This window comes from Miscanthus floridulus, chromosome 2 (genome assembly GCF_019320115.1).
Source record: "Miscanthus floridulus cultivar M001 chromosome 2, ASM1932011v1, whole genome shotgun sequence".
In the NCBI taxonomy this organism is placed as follows: domain Eukaryota; kingdom Viridiplantae; phylum Streptophyta; class Magnoliopsida; order Poales; family Poaceae; genus Miscanthus; species Miscanthus floridulus.
The window spans coordinates 128,733,508-128,748,007 of NC_089581.1; positions in this window are offsets into that span (position 1 = coordinate 128,733,508).

The window sequence follows — 14,500 nt, forward strand, 5'->3', positions numbered from 1 at the left end:
GGCCTTACTACACGAGCTCGTAAGTCAAACACGGAACGAGCCTTGTCTACGAAGCTTCGCTTCATCATCTTGCTTGCCTCTGGCGAAGCTTAACGCACTATAACATAGGCATGCATGATGGTATGGTAGGAAGACTCCTTTTAAGGCCGATCACTACATAGGAGCGATAGGAAGCCAAGCCGTCAAAAGGAAAGGCGAGCAGCCCTTATTGCAATAGCAAACGGCCTACTTATAGCCCTATTTATACTCTTTCTTGGGGACAGGCCTTACAAGCTCAATAAATTGCAATTCTTCACCTTTTCCTCAGACAGTGGGAATGAATTTTCTTACTTGATTGACATTGACAGATATGTGTACCACACCGAACAAGCAATATGTCATATGCTTGATGTACCAGCCAAGCCAGCTCTTTTTTAGGCAGACCTTCGCTGTAGACCGAACACACGGCACCTGTCCCAATGACGGGTACACTGACGGTGGCTTATTGGCTCCTTCCTCCCTTCCATCCTCAAGTCTTACTTTCCTTGATGCTCGATTCATTCCTCCCTATATTCAATCTCCCTTTTGTCGTTGCTATATTCTGTCAAATGTCAAATTGTCAATTGCAAAAATCTTTCTATGGGCATACCCAACTTTGAAATCCTGGGTCCGCCTCTGGTTAGAGATCCTCCAAACCATTGCTAGTACTCTCTTCGTCAATTCTAAGGGGGGCTTCAGCCAGCTCTAGCTCCAGCCACTGTGGTGCCATTGTAGCGGAGCCGATGGAGCCTCAAAACCATGGCTTCGCAGCCGGAGCCTTTTTCTTTCTAGCTACAGTATCACACGGTACAAAACAATAATAGCCACACACGCGCGCGCAGGAGCCGGAGCCTTGGGAGCCGAAACAAACAGGCCCTAACTTAGCTTCGTTTGGCATGGCCAGGCTTTTATGGGCTCCGGCTCAGGCTCTGAATACACTATCTCCTGAGTAATGAGCACTAAAATGACTAGCTTCGCACGTAGTAGTTTTTCCATCCATCCCACGCTTCCATTCATTTTAATATGTCACTCTATCACATCCTTCTGTCCTCGGCGTCTCTCTCCTCACTTCCTCTTTTTTTTTATGGCCAGTATAGACCCACAACGTGAGTGCGAGATCTAGAAGAGATATATAGACTTTATCCTCCAACAGAGCAAACAGACCAACATGACGTTGGTGATAATTTTTGGAGCTGTAAAACTTTCACTAGCATCTCGACTTCGTTCCACCTTTCTTAACCTGCAACGGATATACTACACAATTGACACCTAAAAGCGAGTCATTTTTTTATGTGAGATTAACCTTCTATTGCACCCGGCATTTATTTTGGTCATTATAATTTATTTTATTTAATTGAAATAAGGTTAGGTCGAGCCTAAGCTCGACTAAACCTAACAAAGCTATCTAGCTTATTGTCATTGGCATGATCGAGCGGATCTAGGTAAAGCCCGTTGGAAGCTAGTTTCCACCATGATGAGATCGTTCAGACTCGACATCTTCAACTTGAAGTAGGTGTAGTTGCATTGGGCACGGCCATGAATTTCGCATACAATATAATGTCTACCCCAAGCTGGCGTGGTAGGTGTCCAGAAAATACGTGCAACCCGATACATCAGGGTCTCAATGCAGATGTAGGCCCGTGCGCCAAAGGTGACGGGCAAAACTATCTGCCCGAGCATGACAACTTGCTTGTAGGGGACGACCCCGTGAAACAACGCCCTATGGGGTCTGAGGCGTGAGCGCGAGATGTTTGGCAATAATGTTTGTTGCTAGAAGAACAGCTGCAATCTCAGCTTCAATTACATATAGTGAGCTTGACACCATCTGATCGAGAGTTCATAGTCTACCCCGAAGGGATTACAATGAATACCCCAATCCCCACATTTTTGGAGTGTTTCTGGAGCCACCGGGTTCTAGGGCAGCGTCCATATAGCATTTTGCACCTGTGAGAGATATAGGGAAAGTTACCTAGTGGTCTTATGTCATTGTGTGCTGTCATTGGTCTCCTCGTATCAAGCTGGTGGTTATCTGTTCTTCATCGATCTTCATGTAAAATGTACATGTGGATGTATACATGTCTGCATTAGTTTCAAGGTGGACCCTTTTAATGGTCCACTTTTTGTTATTAAACCTTAAGTCATTTATAGATTTCCAAGTATACCATCCGCAAAGTGGTGAGAACCTTTTTGCATTGTTATATAGCTAGAACACGAGTCATAAAGGATAAGGGACAAGGAAATTGAAGAATAAGTTATTCTGTAGCCACCTCCATTTACCATAATTTTATATACTAATTTACGATAATGTCAATATATATTTACTATAGTTGGGTTACTATAACACACGGGGATATTTACCATAACGTTATAGTAAACCACTTAGTAAGGAGTTACTATAATCTCATAAATTAACATAGTAATTATCGTAACTCAAAGTGGCTACAAAATAAGTTATTTTGTAGTCAGCTACAGAGTAGTAGTTCTATATATATATATATATATATATATATATATATATATATATATATATATATATATATATATATATAGGTCAGTTCTAAGAGGAGGATCTAAACTAAATCATACTGCTCTGGCAAAGTCGCAACCAAAGGGAATTGTGTACACCATTTGCTTCCTTGAGTTGAGAGTCACTTGCATCTAGCTATGGATCTAGAGGAGAGATACCTGTAGGCTTCTTTGGTGGTGCAGCTCCGATCCTTTTTTTCGCTAATTAAGTACGTGTGACTGAATGAGCTAAGGCCATGGATTTGCCTGTTACCAAGATTTCCCGGCCGCTAGCATTAGCCTCCGAAACGAAGCAGATGGCAAGAGAGAAGAATTCTGGGCGCGAGACGTTTAGAGCGAATGAGACACGGAATGGTGAGAGGCTGGTGGCGGTGTCCTATGGCCGCACCCACATTCCAGTCAGCATTTGATCGATTGATGGCCGTTTGGCTGGCAGAATTTTAACTGAAACTAATTAAAAAATACTCTTCTAGCTAAATTATTATAAGAAAAAAATATTGTTTCGACTAAAAAAAGAAATCGATCAAGCCGAACATGCTCTATCTCTTGTTGGATCTGTCTCTCAATCATATCTCTGGCAAAGTGGCAAGCAAGCAGAGCAGTGGGCGGACGTACGGGGCACTGCACTGCATGAGCGCGTGCATGTTGAGCCCTCCTATTCTGCATGTGCCGACCAGCGACGGGTTCTTGTTTAGTTCTACCCTAACTTCTAAAAAGTTGCTATAGTATTTGTCATATCGAATGTTTGCGGCCCGTGCATGGAGCATTAAATATAGACGAAAAGAAAAACTAATTGCACAGTTTAATGAGAAATTGCGAGACGAACGTTTTGAGTCTAATTAGTTCATGTTTAAATACTATTTATCAAATAAAAACTAACGTACTACAACAGTAACCCAAAATCCAAATTCCTACCCTAAACACAGACTGGGGTCGGGTCACTAGCGCAAGTAGTAGCGGTCCCGTGGTCACGTTGACGTGACGTAACGTAGTAACGAACCAACGACCCCCCGCCCGCGTACGGCGTACGGCAGGCATAGTGGACATGAGAGGAGAGCCACAACCCTTTATTTTTTATTTTATTTTATAGGCTCCAGGGACCTCTAATCCTAGCTAGCCCGTATCACTGTTCCATCACTGCCAAGCACACATAGGCCACGCTCGACAGCTAGCCGCCGCACCCAACACTAGAACCTAATAGTCCTGCTACGGCTACTGTTTCTTTCGATGGCTTTTGCCGTTTCCTTTCCTTTCCTTGTCGTCAAACAACATCGGTCGCTTGGGGCATGTTCAAGCAAAGAGGGGTCCACTATGGGATACAGTAGATCTACCTTGAGTGCCACGTACTCGGCAAAGGCCAAAAACACTCGGCAAATATTTTACCGAGTGTAACAGACGGCATTAATTTGTCGGCAAACAATAGTTTGCCGAGTATTTTTTATCGTGCGCTCGTTCCGAGTGTCAATAAACACTCGGCAAAAATAAACTCTCGGCAAAAAAAATGGTAACGGGATGGCACGGTGACAGCGATTTTGCCGAGTGCACGACGGAAAAACACTCGACAAAGTTTCTCAAGTTTGCCGAGTGTCAGGGCCATAACACTTGACAAAGTTTGGTTTTGCCGAGTGTCATGCTCAAAACACTTGGCAAACAAACGCGCAACAAACAGATTTATGGTCACTTTTGTCGAGTGTCCATTATAATACACTCGGCAAAGAAGTATTCCCAGATAACAGAAAATGGTCTCTTCGTCAGAGTGTTTTGCCTTGACACTCGGCATCTCCTCTCTTTGCCGAGTGTTACACTCGGCAAAGCGACCAAGACCTCTCCTTTTTACTAATCTGTCACATATAACAGGCCCCTCTCAATTCACAATAAACCATGATAATTCACAATAAAACATCATCACAGGCATAATTATATGTCCATAGGTATAATAAACCTATCATCATAATTCACAATCAACCATCATCACAAGTCACAATAAACCATCATCACAATTTACAATAAACCATCATCACAAGTCACAACTAAGTCATAATAAGCTACAAATGCAAATGCAATCACTGCGGAGGCCCTTGGAACCTCTGCGACTAAATCCGGGATCTTGAGACTGATTATTTGATACGCCTGATTGAGTCTGCACAAAAGAGAAGTATTCGAAACAGTGTTAGCTTCCTTTTTAACAGTGTTAGACTTCATATTGCAAAGTGAATTTCAGTATCGAAAGGTGTGCATCTATAGCATACTGTAATTGTAATAACAACATTCAACACTAATGCAACACTTAAATTCGTGCTATGCACACAACAGGCTACTTGCATGTTAAAAATAAGGGAATTAACAAGCATCCACATATAATACCAAACTTGAAAAATCTGGTAAGCAGTTTTCAAAAATATGGATATCAAAATTTGCAAGTTCAGAGTGAGTGGAACTACAGAATTGACGTGGTTACAACTATGTCGAGTATTTTCATTTGTTACAGAAGATGTGGATCATCAGTGCATATTAACATATTGACGTTAGGATTATATATTAGATGTTTACATTGGAAGATTCCATACAGCAAATAAAGTAATCATGCTATAATTTTTCCTTCATCGCTTGAACTGATAAAGATGAAAGCTGGCGACAGGTTTAACGTTCTGTTGTCTTACCGGGCTATGAATTTTCTGTGAAATGCATAGGGACGCCAAATGTGGCTGCTGACTACCTGTGATGACTACAGGTCCTAGAAATTACATATTCGATTTGTATCCTGTTATTGCATTGTTAGATGAAATCTCACGGACATTGAGTTTGTTAAGACCTAACCAGTGGGGAAAAAGCTGATGGCTATAGTAAGAAACAAATACAGTAAAATACTAATGAGCTATATCAACAGTAAAATACTAATGGCTATAGTATGAAAAGCTAGCATTGACTCTTACATCATGACTCATGAGCTATATCAGCATAGCTAGCTAGCTGGTCCAGCTTCTAGCAAAGCTAGCATGCATTCCATTTGAATCATGCTTTTGTGTGATGATGAGCAAGCATGCAGCACCCCAATTCTCCAAGTCCGGGTCTTGAGGCTAACATCTAAAGTTCTCTAAGTCAAAGTATTCAATCTGCGGTATAAGGTGTCAAGTGACTCACATGAGTAGTTGTGGGTGGCTGAGGTGGAGGGAATAACATCGGTGGCGGTGGCGACACAGGTTGACCCATACTCGATGCAAAATTCTGCATGTATTGAAACATTTGGTCCATCCTCAACCAATTTTCTTCCTCCATCCTCTGCCGTTCGGCCTCTATCCTCTGTTGAATCATCTCCTCCATTCTCGCCTCCATCTCCTCCCGTTGCTTCATTTCTGCTTCCACCCGGGCCTATAACATTTCATCCCAATGTTACAATGCAAAGCTAAAGTATGTAGCAATCAACGAACGATGAATAAAACAGAAATAACCTGGAGAGCCTCCATCTGGAATTGTGTAGCGGTTGGCCATGGGCGTATTGCGGGGCTCGCGCTTGTGCTCCTTGCTCAGATCTGGGAGAGAGTGGGAGTAGAGGCCGTGTCGATTGTACTGTCGCCAATCCAGTACCTGCCATGCTTCTTGTGTCCTCCCACCCTCATCACAATTTCTCCATCAAGATCCTCGATGCTCGGATTGAACTATGGCCCATGAACCTACCTTGCCATCGTTGTATACTCGCTGACGCGGCTATGGATGCTGGGATCGCTGTACGCCTCAGGCGGGTCCTCCGGATTGAAGTTAATGTTTGCCGTCGCCTTGCCCTTTTTGGACAGAACCCATGCCTTGAACTGGGAGCAAGGCTGGCCATCATGTGAAGACAACTGCGGTAAAAATGCAAAATAATTAGAAATTATGCAGAATTGAGCGTTAGAATAAAGAAATGAATCCGTGTACCCATTTTCCCCTGTATTCGTCGAGGCTCAGGCTGCCTTGATGGTGTGATGCACGTGGCATCAGCAAACGCCGGTCCCGGCAAGTGTTGTGCGTCTCCACCCACTTGGGCTCCAACCACTTATCCACCATGTATTCCCAGCACTAGGTAAGCTGGGCGCACCAGTACGGAGGCACCTACGTGATCAAGTGTATGACATATGAAAAAATGAAATTAAGCGTAATTAATCTCATAAAAAGTAAATATTAATGTTCTATATTTACCTATAAGAATTGTTCCCGGGTCAGGTTCATTATTCTTGCCTCTTCTTTTTTAACCTTCATCCCTCTGTGTTGAGCATAGTAGTCGATGATGACCTGGACGCATGACTCATAGTGCATGTCCTTCACGAGCTTCTTGGCGGCTTCTTCAGACATGGAGGCCGCCTTGGCCTCGTACCCCTCCTGGTATCTGTAGAAGTCATGCATATAGATGCGATGTATATAGTCATTACTTCAAGAATGTCCAGTGAATGTGATGTATTGAGCAATGTAGTGCGAGTAATACTTACCCATAGCTCACCCTTCACCTGCTCCGCCTTGTTGGGGAATACCCTACCGTCATGATCAGCGGCATCGAGGGCGGTGACGTAGTGGTCCCACGTGTAGGCCGGCTGCAGCTCTTCGCCAAACTGCACTAAGCCAGGAAAGTGTAGCCTGCACAAAAGGCCAAGGATGTCATTGACCTTGCGGTTGTGATCACCCCCACTGACCTTAATCCAACCCCTGCCCAAGTGATTAAGATAAATTATTAGTTTCCATTGTAATTTTCAACATATCAAACGAAAAATTATTGAAAACATCTAAAGTTACTTACTTTTTTCCCAGAGGGTCGAATCATCGGGCGTCTCTCAAGAGGTATCGGTCACCTCGGGAGGGTCGAGGGACCTCGCAACCAGACCTGGGAACCCACTGCCTCCCCCTCCACCTGCTCTTGCTCCTCATGTACCTCCTCCTCATCACCAGAGGCATGCGCGGAAGGTACCTCCTCCTCATCACCAGAGGCGTGCGCGGAAGGTACCTCCTCAGACGACGACGAGGGAGCTACAAGCGACGAGGGCCTTGCCCCTTTACCCTTCCCTCCACCCCTACCTCGACCCCTCCCTGAAGCTGACCCTGAAGCTCCGATCTTTCTGTAAAGTGCCACGATCTTCCTCGTACCACCCACCATTGTTCAATCACCTACAATTAAAAAAAGTAAACCAATCAGCACAGATAAACAAAACATACTTAGAAAGATACAACAAATAATAAATAAATTAGTACGGCTCATACATGTATTAGAAATAATTATCATGATCGAGATTAGTTGGATCATAAGTCTCATCATCATTATCACGTGTGTCGATATAATCATCATGATTGGGAATGTCATCATCACTGTCATTGCCTAAATGTAATCACTGAAGTAATTCTAAGTCCTTCACATTCTAAACCTCATCTCCAGTGTCCTTGTCAGCAACCCTTTCATTGTCTACTTCCATTCCGATCACTTCTATTAAGTCTATCTCAAAACTCCCTTCGAGCCCATCTTCTTGAAAGAACTCTTCGTCATATGTGTTGGGGTCTATGTTGTAATCTTCATTGTTTGGTACAGGTAGTTTACCTGTGTGGCGATACCTTGTACACAACATCCCAACCCTTAAGACGGTCGTCAGTTTGGCACGGGTATGAGAGACAATAAACTTGTGTGGCCTGTTGAGCCACAATATAGACATCATCTCCTAGTAAGACGGGTGATTATCGAATTTTGACTAGCCTAAGATTAGGGGTCCGTCTCACTACTGATGGATCATATGCTGCATCGGATTGAAGAAGTCGGGTGGAAAAATCTTCTCCAACTTACAGAGCAACACATGCGCCATTCTTTCTATTTCTGCAACCACGATACGTGATAACTCCTTGGCACAAAGCTGGTAGAAGAAATTGCTCAACTCCGCTAGCACCTGCTAGACATGCTTAGGGACATAGCCTCAAACCATCACCGGAAATAGACGCTCAAGCCATATGTGGTAATCATGACTCTTGAGCCCGTTGATTCGCATAGTAGATAAGTTCACTCCCCTCTTCAGATTCACTGCATACCCATCAGGAAACATTAACATTTGCAACCATTCTAGTACCTCCCTCCTTTGGGCCCTCGTCAGGATGAAATCGGCCTTAGGCTTTCTCCACAACTTGCTAGCTCTAGGAGGTGCCATGTCTAGCTTTGGCCTATCACATAACCTCGCTTGATCCACTCTAGCCTTAACGTTATCCTTTATCTTATCAGGAATGTCCATGATTGTACCAAAAATTGCCTCGGCGATATTCTTTTAGTGTGCATTACATCAATGTTATGTGGAAGAAGAAGATCATCAAAATAGGGGAGGTTCCACAAGCACGACTTCGGAGTCCAGGCATGTTGCTCGACATATCCACAAAACCACCTTCTTGTTTATTGACCTCAAGAGCGTCTAACTGAGCACGAACCGTGGCTCCTGTCATCATCTATGGTGTAGGGTCTTTAACTACGACACCTTTCGTAAAGTTCTTGATGTCTAGTCTGAATGGATGGTCAAGAGGGAGGAATTGTTGATGTTTGTCGAACGAAGAATACTTGCCATCCTTCGTCAACCAAATGAACATCAGAGAAGCCTTGCATACTAGGCATAGGAACCTCCCATGAACACACCAACAGCAAAAAATCCCATATGCCGATAAGTCATGCAGGGAGTACTGGTACCAAACATGCATTTTGAAGTTTGTCTTTGTAGCTCGGTCATATGTCCATACCCCTTCCTCCCAAGCACAGACCAAATCATCAATCAGAGGCTCCATATACACACTCATATTATTTTCCGGGTGTTCTAGAATTATCAACGACAAGAATATGTTCTGTCGTTGAAAGATGACGCTAGGGGGGAGATTAAGGGGGATAATGAACATGGACCAATAGGTGTACGGGGCAGCCGCCATTCCATAAGGATTGAACCCATTTGTTGCCAGCACAACACGTACATTATGAGCCTCTAGAGCTTTCTCACGATGAATCTCATCAAATCTTGTCCAGGCTTCACCATCGGATGGGTGTACCATCTTCTCAGGATTATATCGACGTCCGTTTTTGTGCCAGGTCATCTGTTTCATAGATTCCTCAGTCATATAAAGCCGTTGGATCCTCGGTATGAAAGGAAGGTACCGTAGGATCTTCATGGGGATTGCGAGCTGCCTCTTTTGACCATCACCAGAGTCTACCTCCAGGAACCTAGATGATTCGCACTTCACATAGTACTTTTTCTTCTGCATACTCTTTCCTAAATAAGATGCACCCCTTCGGACAAGCATGTATCTGCTCATATGGCATCTTAAGTGCATGAAGGAGTTTATGTGCCTCATACATGCTCTTTGGCAACATGTGACCATCCGGGAGCAGGCTGCCAACAACTATGAGCATAACATCGAAGGCGTCTTGACTCAAGCTAAACTGGGACTTCACGACCATTAGGTGTGTAATGGCATCCAGTTGTGAAACCTTGGAATACCCATGAAGGGGTAGCTATGCCACAGACAACATGTCATAATACGCCTTTACGGTAGCCTCTGGCTCCTCCTCCCTACGTCCTTCATTGAAGTGTGCTTCATGATAGTCATTTAACATGTCTCCTACCCCGGCATCTCCATCATATTCTTCGATGTGTTGTCTCATGACCTTGTCTCTCCCACGATCGGCTTCACCATGGTAGATCCACCTGGTATAGTCTGCCGTAAATCCATTCTTGCAAAGATGTTTACCCATGACCAGCTTGGTTTGCCAACGCGTGTTTGCACATTTGCTGCAGGGACACCAAGTGACACTAGTTCCTTTAACCCTTGCAAATGCCCGTTCTAAGAAAGCATCGGTCTTGTCAATCCATTCTTCGGTCCACAAACTCTGGCTAAAGTGGCCCGTGTACATCCACTCATGGTCATCCATCCTCTAGCATATCAGCGAGTAATATAAAAAATCATGTTGCATCTACACATTCCTATACTATCTAATAGGTGAAGATATGTCCTAATCCCACCCGAGGATGTATAGATGGGGTTAGTTTCCATGCTCTACTCCTATCCAAGATAGAATTTCGGCAGCACCTCCCCATTGTTCTCCAAATACACATCCTGGAAGGGAGATTGTGTATCCGGAGAACAACAGGGAGATGCTGTCGAAACTCTATCACGGATCGAAGTAGAGCATGGAAACTAACCGCATCTACACATCCTCGGGCTGTCCAAAAAACGTGGACAATTCGAAACAGATACGGTTATAGATATGCAAAGATCTGCATATTTCCAACTGTATCTCTTTTGAAAGGGAGACACCTAGCTAGGTTATGTGATATACGAACATGATATGGAAAAAGGGTCTTTTATGCCTCACCTTGTTGTCCTGCAAAGTGACGAGTCGAGGACATTGCAATAGCCTCTCCTATAATAAAAGGAACATAGTAGTGTCAAATCTAAATTTCAGCAGCACCTCCCCTGCACGGGGAGGCTTCGAAAACCTGCAACAATTAAAATGGCATGATGGCCGACAACCACATCCACACCAAACAAACAGCACGATGGCTGACAACCACATGCACATCTTATACATTGCAAAAACATGGCAACTCGAAGTTGTGGGGCGGCAGGAGGGCAAGGTGGAACTAGGCGGCAGGGCGGGGCAGGGAGCGGTGGCAAAAACCTGCAAGTTGAGACACGCATATAGCCAGTGCTTGTTTAGATTGCTCACATTTGCATGTGCATTATCTGTTACAGCTACAAGGTAGGTTGTGGCTCAATTTTAGAATAATAAGCATTTGATCATGATATAGCTAATAAATCAGTATTATGGTGACATATAGGCACTTGAAATTTGATTAGACAATCTAGGTTCAGATCCAACAAAATTTTAACTCTTGCTTCTCTAACCCATGGTGATTCATTTTCCCACAAAACATCTAGTCAAAACGGTCAAGATTTCACCTCCAATTTTACGGGTTTAGGGAAAAAATTGGAATGGGAGGGACAAACTTAGATAAAATTAATAATTTTGAGATGTGAGGGGATTCAATCTAATATCACTCAAGACATGTTTTCACACATTGTAGCACTAAAGGGATATTTGGATTGAACTATGGACCAAGCAACTCTAACCAGGAAGCATATATAATCCTAGCTAGGTATAGCAAAAATCAAATGCTTGATAATGTTGCGCCTGCTAGGGTAGGTTTGCCTAGTGTTGAACCAAACGTGTCCTAAATCTACAAGTTGAGACACAACCTGCAAGTTGAGACCAAACATGGACCCTAAGTTCTCTTGTTCTTAGACTGAGCAGGAGCCTAGCTATATTATCGTTGTTCATGGCAAGTGTATATGAACTAAAAAATCTTATCGGGGCACAGGGATACTGCGGGGAGCCGGAGGCCGGGGGTGGGACGGGGCGCCCAAGGTGGGAAGCACCGTGGCGGGCGGTGCCGGTGGCAGGGACGGGCTGGGGGCGGGGGCGGGCGGCGCCGTGGGTGGGGTAGGGCACCGAGGGCGGGCGGCGCTAGGGCGAGACACGCTGGGGGCGGGCGGCGCTGGTGGCGGGAAGCGCCGGGGCGAGCGGCGCCGTGGGTGGGGCGGGGCACCGAGGGCAGGCGGCGCTGGGGGTGGGACACGCCGGAGCGGGTGGTGCCGGGGGCGGGGTAGCGATGATGCGCCGGTGGCGGGGTGCGTGGGGCGGGGAGGCGGCGGGGGGTGGCGGCATGTGGGTGCGGCGTGTGTGTGAAGGGTGTGTTGTGTGCGCAAGGGTGAGGGCCAGGGGTCCTGGGCCGTTGGGGGCATATGAAGGAGTATGCCGAGTGCCTAAGATATGAGGGCACTCAGGTATTATTTTTTTATTTTAATTACGGCCCGATACTATGCAGTGGGGTCGGGTCGATGAAGTTGCCGAGTGTCCCCTATATGACACTCGGACAACTATTTTTTTCAGCCGAGTGTCAGGTAGAAAACACTCAGCAAAATAAATTGATATTTCATGCTCCACCGTCCTCCTTCTTCATAGTGTGTTCTACTAAATTTGTTACGATGTAATTTAAAAATACCTTGTCAAATTCACTCAACAATGCATATTTGATTTTTCTACGAATATTAATCCATTATTTCATGCAGTTATAAGCTCAAATTCAGTTTATATCAATTAAAATTCTATAATTGTAGTTAATAAATTAAAATTATCAAACAGGATCCGAAAAATTACCAAAATTTGACGTGAACCAATCTATGTTGTCTATTGCCTATACAAAAACTTTTGAAGTCAAACCTCAATTCAACCAGTCACTTTGACTCCAAATCTTACCAGATCCTTCTCAACGCTATGATTCTTCTTTGGAGATGCTTCGATTTGTAAAGGTCGTGAAAGCTCTAGTTTGGTTTTGGTGAATTGATAAAACCCTAAAGTGCTATCCTAGTTTATCAAGTGATCATGAGATAGGTAGCACATTCCAAGTAATGAAGCAAATGAAGACCATGACATGATGATGGCGATGCCATTGTTATGATCAAGTGCTTGGACTTGAAAAGAAGAAGAGAAAAACAAAAGGCTCAAGGCAAAGGTATAAATGGTAGGAGCTATTTTGTTTTGGTGATCAAGACACTTAGAGAGAGTGATCACATTTAGGTTTGATAGACGTACTATTAAGAGGGGTGAAACTCGTATCGAAGTGCAGTTATCAAAGTGCCACTAGATGCTCTAACTCAGTGATTATGCATTTAGGATCTAGTGGAGTGATAACACCCTTGAAAAATATTTGTGAAAATATGCTATCACATGTGCACAAGGTGATACACTTGGTGGTTGGCACATTTGAGCAAGGCTTAGAAACTTCACCGGCGGAGTGTCCGACGGTGCCACCGGCGCCCTATACAGAAAAGACGGAGGTCACTAGAAGTGACCGGACGTAGGCCTCGGGTAGACCGACACGTCCGGTCAGTAGAAGCTACAAAGACATTGGTGTCGGTCTCTGACCGGACGCTGGGTCACTTAGTGATCGGACGCTAGAAGGTTGTGTCCGGTCCTGCTGACGTGGCATCGCACAGGGGAGTCGCTGTGTGACCGGACGCTGGGTGTGTCCGGTCGAGCATGACCGGACACGTCCGGTCGTGAAAAATCGTTTCTGGATGCTTACTGGAAACAATCGGGCGTTGTGGTCCAGTGTCTAGTCACTTCACAGTAGTGCATTCGGTCGTCACTTGACTGTTGAGATCGATCGATCAACATTTGAAGATAGGGGACACGTGGCACCCATCGCGTGAGTGTACGATCACCCCATGTTGTGCCCAGTGAGGGGTACAACGACTCTATTTTGTGGGGGCTTCTATTTAAGCCCCATAGCCGGCTCAAGCTCACTCTCTTGGCCATTTACAGTGACATAGCAACCTTGTGAGCTTAGCCAAAGCCCTCCCACTCATCTCCATCATTAATTCATCATCTTTGTGAGATTGGGAGAGAATCCAAGTGCATTGCTTGAGTGTTTGCATCTTGAGGCACTTGGTGTTCATGTTTCGCTGTGGGATTCACTTGTTACTCTTGGTGGTTACCGCCACCTAGACGGCTTGGAGCAGCGAGGATCGTTGAGCGGAGGTTGGTGATTGTCTCCTGCTCTGATCGTGGTGATTGTGAGGGGTTCTTGACCTTTCCCCGACGGAGAGCCAAAAGGTACTCTAGTGGATTACTCGTGGCTTGTGTGATCCTCATCTTGTGTTGGTTGTGTGGCACCCTAGCGAGGGTTTGGCGTATGATGCCAATTAGCGCGTGGTGAATCGCCACAACGAGGAGTAGTTTGCCGGCAAGCAAGTGAACCTCGATAAAAAATCATTATATTTATCATTTGATTCCGAGGTGATTGGTCTTCATTTATATTGATTCTTGTGATTGATTGGTTCACTTCTCGATACGGCGGTATAACTATCTTGCTCTCTCTCTTTACATTACCGCAAACTAGTTATCAAGCTCTTTAGTGTA